Source organism: Triticum aestivum, chromosome 2A (assembly GCF_018294505.1).
Source record: "Triticum aestivum cultivar Chinese Spring chromosome 2A, IWGSC CS RefSeq v2.1, whole genome shotgun sequence".
Lineage (NCBI taxonomy): Eukaryota > Viridiplantae > Streptophyta > Magnoliopsida > Poales > Poaceae > Triticum > Triticum aestivum.
In genome coordinates this window covers 776,096,116-776,104,864 of record NC_057797.1, presented here as the reverse complement: position 1 = coordinate 776,104,864, position 8,749 = coordinate 776,096,116, and positions in this window count along the sequence as shown.

Sequence of the window (8,749 nt, the reverse complement as noted above, 5' to 3'; positions counted from 1 at the left end):
TCCATTGCATCATTTTAATTTGAGTCAATCTTGATGCCCAAAATGCTGCTAGAAGGAGGCTTCGTGAGTTAATTGTCAGATCTACTAGTTCATCTTAGACTTTTGTCATTTTTGCCATGATTGTTGTGTGCATGATATGCCTGTAAGTCCTTCATATGTTTGTTAAGCATCTTGTTATCTTTCTAGAGGTGCAACCCATGCATTTTTAGGATATGTGAGGTGACTTGTGCAAGCTTGCAGTCTGGGATTATTTAGTTCGTGATGCCATATGTTCATGCTATTTTCTAGTGATCCGTGCCTCTTTTGGGGATGATCAGTAAAGGAGTTTTGTTAATCTTGTTATGCTCTATCCATCCATGTCTTTGTTTGCAATTATGGAGCATCCTAGCTTCAGTCAATCGAGCTCTACTTTTGCTTCATCGTGAATCTGGGCAGATCGTCAACTTATTTGCGATTTTGCCGGAGTTATTGTGGTTGATCAGTGCATGCTATGCCATTGTTCTTGCCATGTCTAGCTAGCATTTTGTGCCTTCTAAATGGATATATGCTTGCCTTGCCATGACTTGCACCGTAGTGAGTGCATCGAGCTCGTTTACATGCCTTCGTGAGTTAAATTTCAGCATGTCTCAGTTTTCACTAAGTCTGAAAACTGACTGTGTTTTAGCTATGTTCGTGGGCTTGTTAGTATATTTTGTGATCCCTTTTGGCCCCAAGCCACTTTGGGACTTTTGTTAAGCTTGTTGAGTAGCTCCATGCCATGTTCTTCTTTTTCCTAATCAGGTCATGTATCATGTTGTTTTGTTGCTCCGAAGAGAGCTTCGTGATCTGAAATTTCAGACTAGTGTTAATTTCACAAAGTCTGAAATCTGTTTTGTATTTGCGTTTTTGCCATGCTTGTTTGAACCTCATAATGGATGAATTGGCCGTGGCTCAGTGCTAGTCTTTTGTTAAGCATCTTGTGTGCATCCCTGCCATGTAGTTTGTTGTCATGTTTGGTGGCTATAGCATGTTCATTTCATTGCATTTAGAGGCCTACTTGCTGTAAATCGCACACCGGTGTCATTCTTAAAACGCTTGCCATTTCCAAACCGTAACTCCGATTCCGATGATCTTTATATCGTTTTCAAGTGATTTCATCCCATCTTTCCAGTGGCACACTTGGTTTTCCAATTTGAGGCCAGGTTCATGCATTTCCTGTCATATATTGCATTTTGCATCCCGCATCGCATCCCGCATAGCATACCATCATTGCATCTTATTGTTTGAGCTTGCACATTGTTGATTGTATCCTTGTTGCTTTTTTGTCTTGTTTGGGTAGAGCCGGGAGACGAGTTCGCTACCGAGGAGTCCGTTGAGTTTGCTTTTGAGGATCCAGTCAACTCTGAGAGCTTTGCAGGCAAGATGATCATACCCTCGAAATCACTACTATCTTTGCTATGCTAGTTTGCTCGCTCTTGCTATGCCAATGCTATGATGCCTACCTTTTTGCTTGTCAGCCTCCCAATTGCCATGTTGAACCTCTAACCCACCATGTCCTAGCAAACCGTTGATTGGCTATGTTACCGCTTTGCTCAGCCCCTCTTATAGCGTTGCTAGTTGTAGGTGAAGATTGGAGCCGTTCCTTGTTGGAACATTTATTTACTTGTTGGGATATCATTATATTTCTATGTTATCTTAATACATCTATATACTTGGTAAAGGGTGGAAGGCTCGGCCTCTCGCCTAGTGTTTTGTTCCACTCTTGCCGCCCTAGTTTCTGTCATATCGGTGTTATGTTCCCGGATTTTGCGTTCCTCACGCGGTTGGGTCATTATGGGAACCCCTTGATAGTTCGCCTTGATTAAAGCTTTTCCAGCAATGCCCAACATTGGTTTTACCATTTGCCACCTAGCCTCTTTTTCCCTTGGGTTTCCGGAGCCCGAGGGTCATCTTTATTTTAGCCCCCCATGGGCCAGTGCTCCTCTGAGTGTTGGTTCGAACCAGGCAGCCTGCGGGGCCACCTCGGGGAAACTCAAGGGTTGGTTTTACTCGTAGCTTGACCTATCTGAGTGTGCCCTGAAAACGAGATATGTGCAGCTCCTATCGGGATTTGTCGGCACATTCGGGCGGTGTTGCTGGTCTTGTTTTAACCTGTCGAGATGTCTTGTTGTACTGGGATACCGAGTCTGATCGGAATGTCTCGGGTGGAGGTCTATTCCTTCGTTGACCGTGAGAGCTTGTCATGGGCTAAGTTGGGACTCCCCTGCAGGGATTGAAATTTCGAAAGCCGTGGCCCGCGGTTATGGGCAGATGGGAATTTGTTAATGTCCGGTTGTAGATAACTTGAACCTTAAGTTAATTAAAATGAATCAACCGTGTGTATTACCGTGATGGCCCCTTCTCGGCGGAGTCCGGGAAGTGGACACGGTGTTGGAGTTATGCTTGCGCAGGTTGTTCCTCTAGATTCTCGCTCGTGCTTTGCCTCCTCTTCTCGCTCTCTTTTGCGTATATGTTAGCCACCATATAAGCTAGTCGCTTGCTGCAACTCCACATATATTTGCCTTACCCTTCCTATAAGCTTAAATAGTTTTGTTCGTGAGGGTGCGAGATTGCTGAGTCCCTGTGGCTCACAGATACTATAACTCCAGATGTAGGTCCAGGTGATTCCGCTCCAGGTGACGCATACGAGCTCAAGTGGGAGTTCGACGAGGACTCTCAGTGTTACTACGTGTCTTTTCCTGATGATCAGTAGTGGTGCCCAGTTGGGGTTTGATCGGGACCGTGTCACATGTTGGGTTTTCTTCTATTTTGGCGCCGTAGTCGGGCCATGAGTGTTTGGATGATGTATGTTATTTATGTACTTTGATGTGACGTGGCGAGTGTAAGCCAACTATGTATCTCCCCTTTTATTCTATATATTACATGGGATGTTGTGATGATTTCCTAACTTGCAACATTGCTTTCAATGCGGTTATGTCTCTAAGTCGTGCCTCGACACGTGGGAGCTATAGCCGCATCAACTGAATTTCTTCTCAACGCCACCCAGTACTGGGGCGGGAGTTCGGGAGTATCGCCATAACTTGTATAACGGATGCTTTTCAAAGGTTGAGGTAGATGGTTTCCGAAGGTTTCTTGGTTATGTGTTGAAGGATGGATACAGCTGGATGTAGGAATTGCTAGTTTGGGTGAGATATTATGCTTCCCCTGTATCCCCAACACCTGATTGCATAACCCGAAAATTTCGAGAGTTTCATAGGTGGGAATTCTCGTAGCTCTAGTTCTTCTTCCACGGATATTGGTTTGAGATTGGGATTTCTTACCGATTATTCGTTCTTGATCCGTACCTTGTTGATTTAATTCTTCTACCTTCATTCTACGTGGCTTTGCAATTTAGGGATATGTGACCACTTCAAGAGAAATGCATTCGTTCATTTTGTTCGGATGTGAAGACTTTATGTTGCAATTTTCATCCCGTTGGATTCAGCTTCAATATTTTATCTGTCTATGTGCTAACGGTGGTCAACCTGTTCAGGACGGCTCCCGCTAAGAGCACCAGTCAGAACCAGAATCAAGATCCGCCACCACCTCCACCTCCTTCGGAGGCATGGCAAGCTGTGATGGCCGCTACTAATGCAAACACACAGCTGATCATGCAAATTCTCCAAGAGCACAATCAAGGCAGGCAAGGGAATCAAGGCAACAATCAGACTCATTTTGCTACACTGAACCAGTTCCTTGCTAATGGTCCAAAGACGTTCAGCAATTGTGTTGAGGCTTCCGATGCTGATGATTGGCTTGTGGATCTGGGCAAGCATTTTGAATGCAGCAACGTCAGGCCTGAAGATTTCGTCAAGTTCGCTTCTTTCCAACTCAAAGATCAGGCAGCAGAATGGTTCCAGCAGTACAAGGATTCCAGAGGTGGACGTCTGATCACTTGGGATGATTTCCGTCACGATTTCCGAGCTCATCACATCCCTCAAAGTGTGGTTGAGAGTAAGCGTCAGGAATTCCGCAATCTGAAGCAAGGCTCTTTGTCTGTCTATGACTACAACAAGTTGTTCTAGAAGCTCCCCCGCTTTGCCAAGCAGGACGTACCTGATGAGAAAAGCATGATATACCAGTTCAGGGGTGGCCTCAGAGAAGAAATTCAGCTCGCTCTTGTCCTCTTTGAGCCGTTGAGATACGATGAGTTCTACAACATGGCACTGAAGCAAGAGGCTGCTCAGTTGAGGTGTGATGCTTCCAAGAAGCGAGCCAGAGATGCTACTCCTTCTTCCTCTACTAAAGTGGCAAAGCAGCAGAAGTTTTGGCTTCCTCCTCCTCCATTCCGTCAGCCGTGTCAGCAAAAGAGCAAAGGTGGCCGTGGTTCTTCCCACCCACCCAACCCTGGCTTTCAGAACAAGTCTTCGTCTCAACCTCCAAGACCGAGTGCTCCGTACCACTGTCCGCTTTCAGAGGTCACGTGCAACAAGTGCCAAGAAAAAGGTCACTATGCCAACAAGTGTTTCAACCAGAGGTGTCTTCCTCCTCCTCCTCCTGTGAGATCGGCAAGTACAGCTGTGGTCAAGCATAACCCCAAGCATGCCAAGGTCAATATGGTGAATGCAGCTCAGGCAGAGGATTCGTCAGATGTCATCATGGGTAACCTTCCTGTTAATGATATTCCTGCAAGAGTTCTTTTTGACACTGGTGCATCGCATTGTTTCATGTCAAAGCCATTTTTTACCAAGCATGAGTTCGTTTCTTCTCATTTGGGTAAACAAATGGATATCGTTTCTCCTGGCAAACATTTGAGTGCAAGTTTGGAGGTGCCAGACGTTACTATCACATTGGGCGACTACAAGTTTCTTTCTTCTCCTATGGTTCTTGGTAACTCGGTTATTGATCTTATTCTCGGGATGGATTGGCTTTCTAAGCACAAGGCTCAGCTTGATTGTGCAGCCTGGCAGATTCAATTGACTCATTCGTCTGAGGATGTAATTGTCTTTGCCGCCCGTGATGATACCATTCGTCTGTTTTCTGTCAATGAGAAGGGTGAACTCGACGCTATCTCGCAAATTCCAGTCGTTTGTGAGTATCAAGACGTCTTTCCAGAAGAGCTTCCAGGAATGCCTCCGCACCGGCCAGTTGAATTCGTTATTGATCTTGAGCCCGGCACGGAACCTGTGTGCAAACGTCCTTACAAGCTCGGACCTGAAGAGTTGAAGGAGCTCAAGAAACAACTCGATGAGCAAGAGAGAATGGGTCTCATCCGGCCTAGTTCTTCTCCGTGGGGTTGTGGTGTTCTTTTTGTGAAGAAGAAGGATGGATCGGACCGACTTTGTGTTGATTACCGTCCATTGAACAAGAAGACCATCAAGAACAAATACCCACTTCCCAACATCAATGAGCTGTTCGAACAACTCAAAGGTGCTCAAGTATTCTCCAAGCTTGATCTCCGTATGGGTTATCATCAGATTCGCATCCGTGAGAAAGACATTCCCAAGACGGCTTTCAGGACAAGCTTTGGTTCATATGAATACACTGTCATGTCTTTTGGCCTCGCCAACGCTCCTCCGACGTTCTCTCGCATGATGAACTTCATCTTCAACGCCTACACCAATGACTTCGTTTTGGTCTATCTCGACGACATTCTGGTTTTCTCGAAGAACAAGGAAGATCATGCCAAACACTTGCGTTTGGTGCTTGATAAGCTCAAGGAACATCAGTTCTATGCCAAGTTCTCCAAGTGTGAATTTTGGCTCGATGAGGTTCTTTATCTTGGTCATATCATCTCTGCCAAGGGCATTGCCGTGAATCCTGAGAAGGTGTCTGCAATTGTGAATTGGGAACCTCCTCAGAACGTGAAGCAACTCCGCAGTTTCCTCGGTCTCGCAAGCTATTGTCGAAGATTCATTGAAAACTTTTCTAAGATTGTGAAGCCTCTCTCTAATCTTCTTCAGAAGCACGTAAAGTACGTTTGGTCTCCGGAGTGTGATATTGCTTTCAACACTTTGAAAGAGAAGTTGATCACTGCTCCAGTTTTAACTCCGCCTGATGACTCCAAACCGTATGAGGTCTTTTGTGATGCCTCTCTCCAAGGTCTTGGCGCAGTGTTGATGCAAGAGAAGAAAGTTGTTGCTTATACCTCTCGCCAGTTGAAGCCTAATGTGAAAAACTACCCCACTCATGATCTTGAGTTGGCGGCAGTTGTGCATGCTCTGTTGACCTAGAGACATCTTCTATTGGGAAGAAAAGTGGATATTTTCACTGATCACAAGAGTCTCAAGTACATCTTCAATCAGCCTAATCTCAACCTCAGGCAAACTCGATGGGTCGAAATGATTCAAGAGTATAATCCGAGTATCGAGTATAATCCAGGCAAGGCCAATGTGATCGCTGACGCTTTGAGCAGGAAAGCGTATTGCAACAGTCTGATTCTTAAGCCTTATCAACCCGAGCTTTGTGAAGCTTTCCGCAAACTTAACCTGCAAGTTGTACCTCAAGGTTTCCTCGCCAACCTTCAAGTCTCTCCTACCTTGGAAGACCAGATTCGCCAAGCCCAGCTTCTTGATGCTATGGTGAAAAAGGTGAAGATTGGGATTGCCAAGAGTCAGTCCAAGTACAAGTGCTACCGCCTTGATGACAAGGACACTCTCTTCTTCGAGGATCGAATTGTTGTACCCAAAGGTGAACTTCGTAAAGTGATCATGAACGAGGCTCACAATTCTCTCCTCTCCATCCACCCTGGGAGTACAAAGATGTATCAGGACCTCAAGCAAGCTTATTGGTGGACTCGAATGAAGCGCGAGATCGCTCAATTCGTGAATGAATGTGATGTCTGCAGAAGAGTGAAGGCAGAACACCAAAGGCCAGCAGGTCTCCTCCAACCTCTTGCCATTCCAGAATGGAAGTTTGACCACATTGAAATGGACTTCGTGACTGGGTTTCCAAAGTCCAAGCGTGGCAATGATGCTATATTCGTTGTCATTGACAAGCTCACCAAAGTGGCTCACTTTCTGCCTATCAAAGAGTCGATCACTGCAGCTCAATTGGCGGAACTCTATACCTCTCGTATTGTCTCTCTGCACGGTATTCCTCAAGTGATTTCTTCAGACCGTGGCAACATCTTTACCTCCAAGTTTTAGGATTCTTTTCAGAAGGCCATGGGCACCAACATGCGCTTCAGCACTGCTTTCCATCCTCAAACAAGCGGTCAAGTCGAGCGTGTCAACCAGATTCTTGAAGATATGCTCAGGGCTTGTGTGATCTCCTTCGGCATGAAGTGGGAGGATTGTCTTCCTTATGCTGAATTCTCCTACAACAACAGTTTTCAAGCAAGTTCGGGCAAGGTCCCATTTGAAATTCTGTATGGCAGGAAGTGTCGTACCCCTCTCAACTGGTCTGAAACCGGTGAACGTCAGCTGCTGGGTAATGACTTAATCACAGAGGCAGAAGAAATGTGAAAAGTCATTCGTGATAACCTCAAAGCAGCCCAATCCCGCCAGAAGAGCTACTATGATAGTAAGCACCGTGATTTGGCTTTCGAGATCGGAGATCATGTTTACCTCCGTGTCTCTCCTATGAAAAGGTACTCGTCGCTTCGGTATCAAAGGGAAGCTTGCCCCTAGATACGTGGGACCTTTCAAGATTGTCAGCAAGAGAGGCGAGCTCGCCTATCAACTCGAGCTTCCTTCAAACTTTGCAAATGTCCATGTCTCTCAGCTTCGAAAGTGCTTCAAGACTCCTGACCGCACAGTCAACTTCGAGGACATTGAGCTCCAAGAAGATCTTTCTTATCGTGAGCACCCAGTTGCTATTCTTGAAGAGACCGAACGCAAGACTCGCAACAAGTCAATCAAATTTCTCAAAGTCAAGTGCTCACACCATTCCGACCGTGAAGATACCTGGGAACGCGAGGATCACCTCCGTTCTGAGTACCCGGCATTCTTTTAGTCCTAGATCTCGGGACGAGATCCTTTCGTAGTGGTGGAGTGTTGTAACGCCCCGGATATAACTTTCCCAATTTGTACTCCAACTCTTGTCGTTTCCGGCGTTAAGTTATATTTATTTCTCGGGTTCGAGTCTTTGTCTCCGTGTGTTGTTTTCGTTTTCATGCATCTCATATCATGTCATCATGTGCATAGCATTTGCATACGTGTTCATCTCATGCATTCGAGCATTTTCCCCGTTGTCCGTTTTGCATTCCGGCGCTTCGTTCTCCTCCGGTGGTCATTTCTAGCTTTCTTTTGTGTTTGGGGATTAAACATTTCCGGATTGGACCGAGACTTGCCAAGTGGCCTTGGTTTACTACCGGTAGACCGCATGTCAAGTTTCGTATCATTTGGACTTCATTTGATACTCCAACGGTTAACCGAGGGACCGAAAAGGCCTCGTGTGTGTTGCAGCCCAACACCCCTCCAATTTGGCCCAAAACCCACCAAACTCTGCTCCATCATCTAGAGCGTTCGATCATGATCGCGTGGCCGAAAACCGCACCTCATTTGGACTCTCCTACCTCCACTTATGCCTATAAATAGCCCCCCCCGTTTTCGGATCTCTCTCCCTCTCCGAAACCCTAGCCAAAAAAATAGATATCCCCCGCGCGCCGGACAACGTCCGCCGGCATCGGACATGTCCGCCCCGCTCCCCCCGCGAATCACGCGATGCCACCTGTCCCCGGCGCAGGACCGCTTCGCCGCCAACCGCGAGGGCCCGCCAGGCCCGAGGCCGGCCACCGCGGCCCATCCGCCGCGCGCCGCCAGGTCCCCTCGCCCGCACCTTCGTCCCC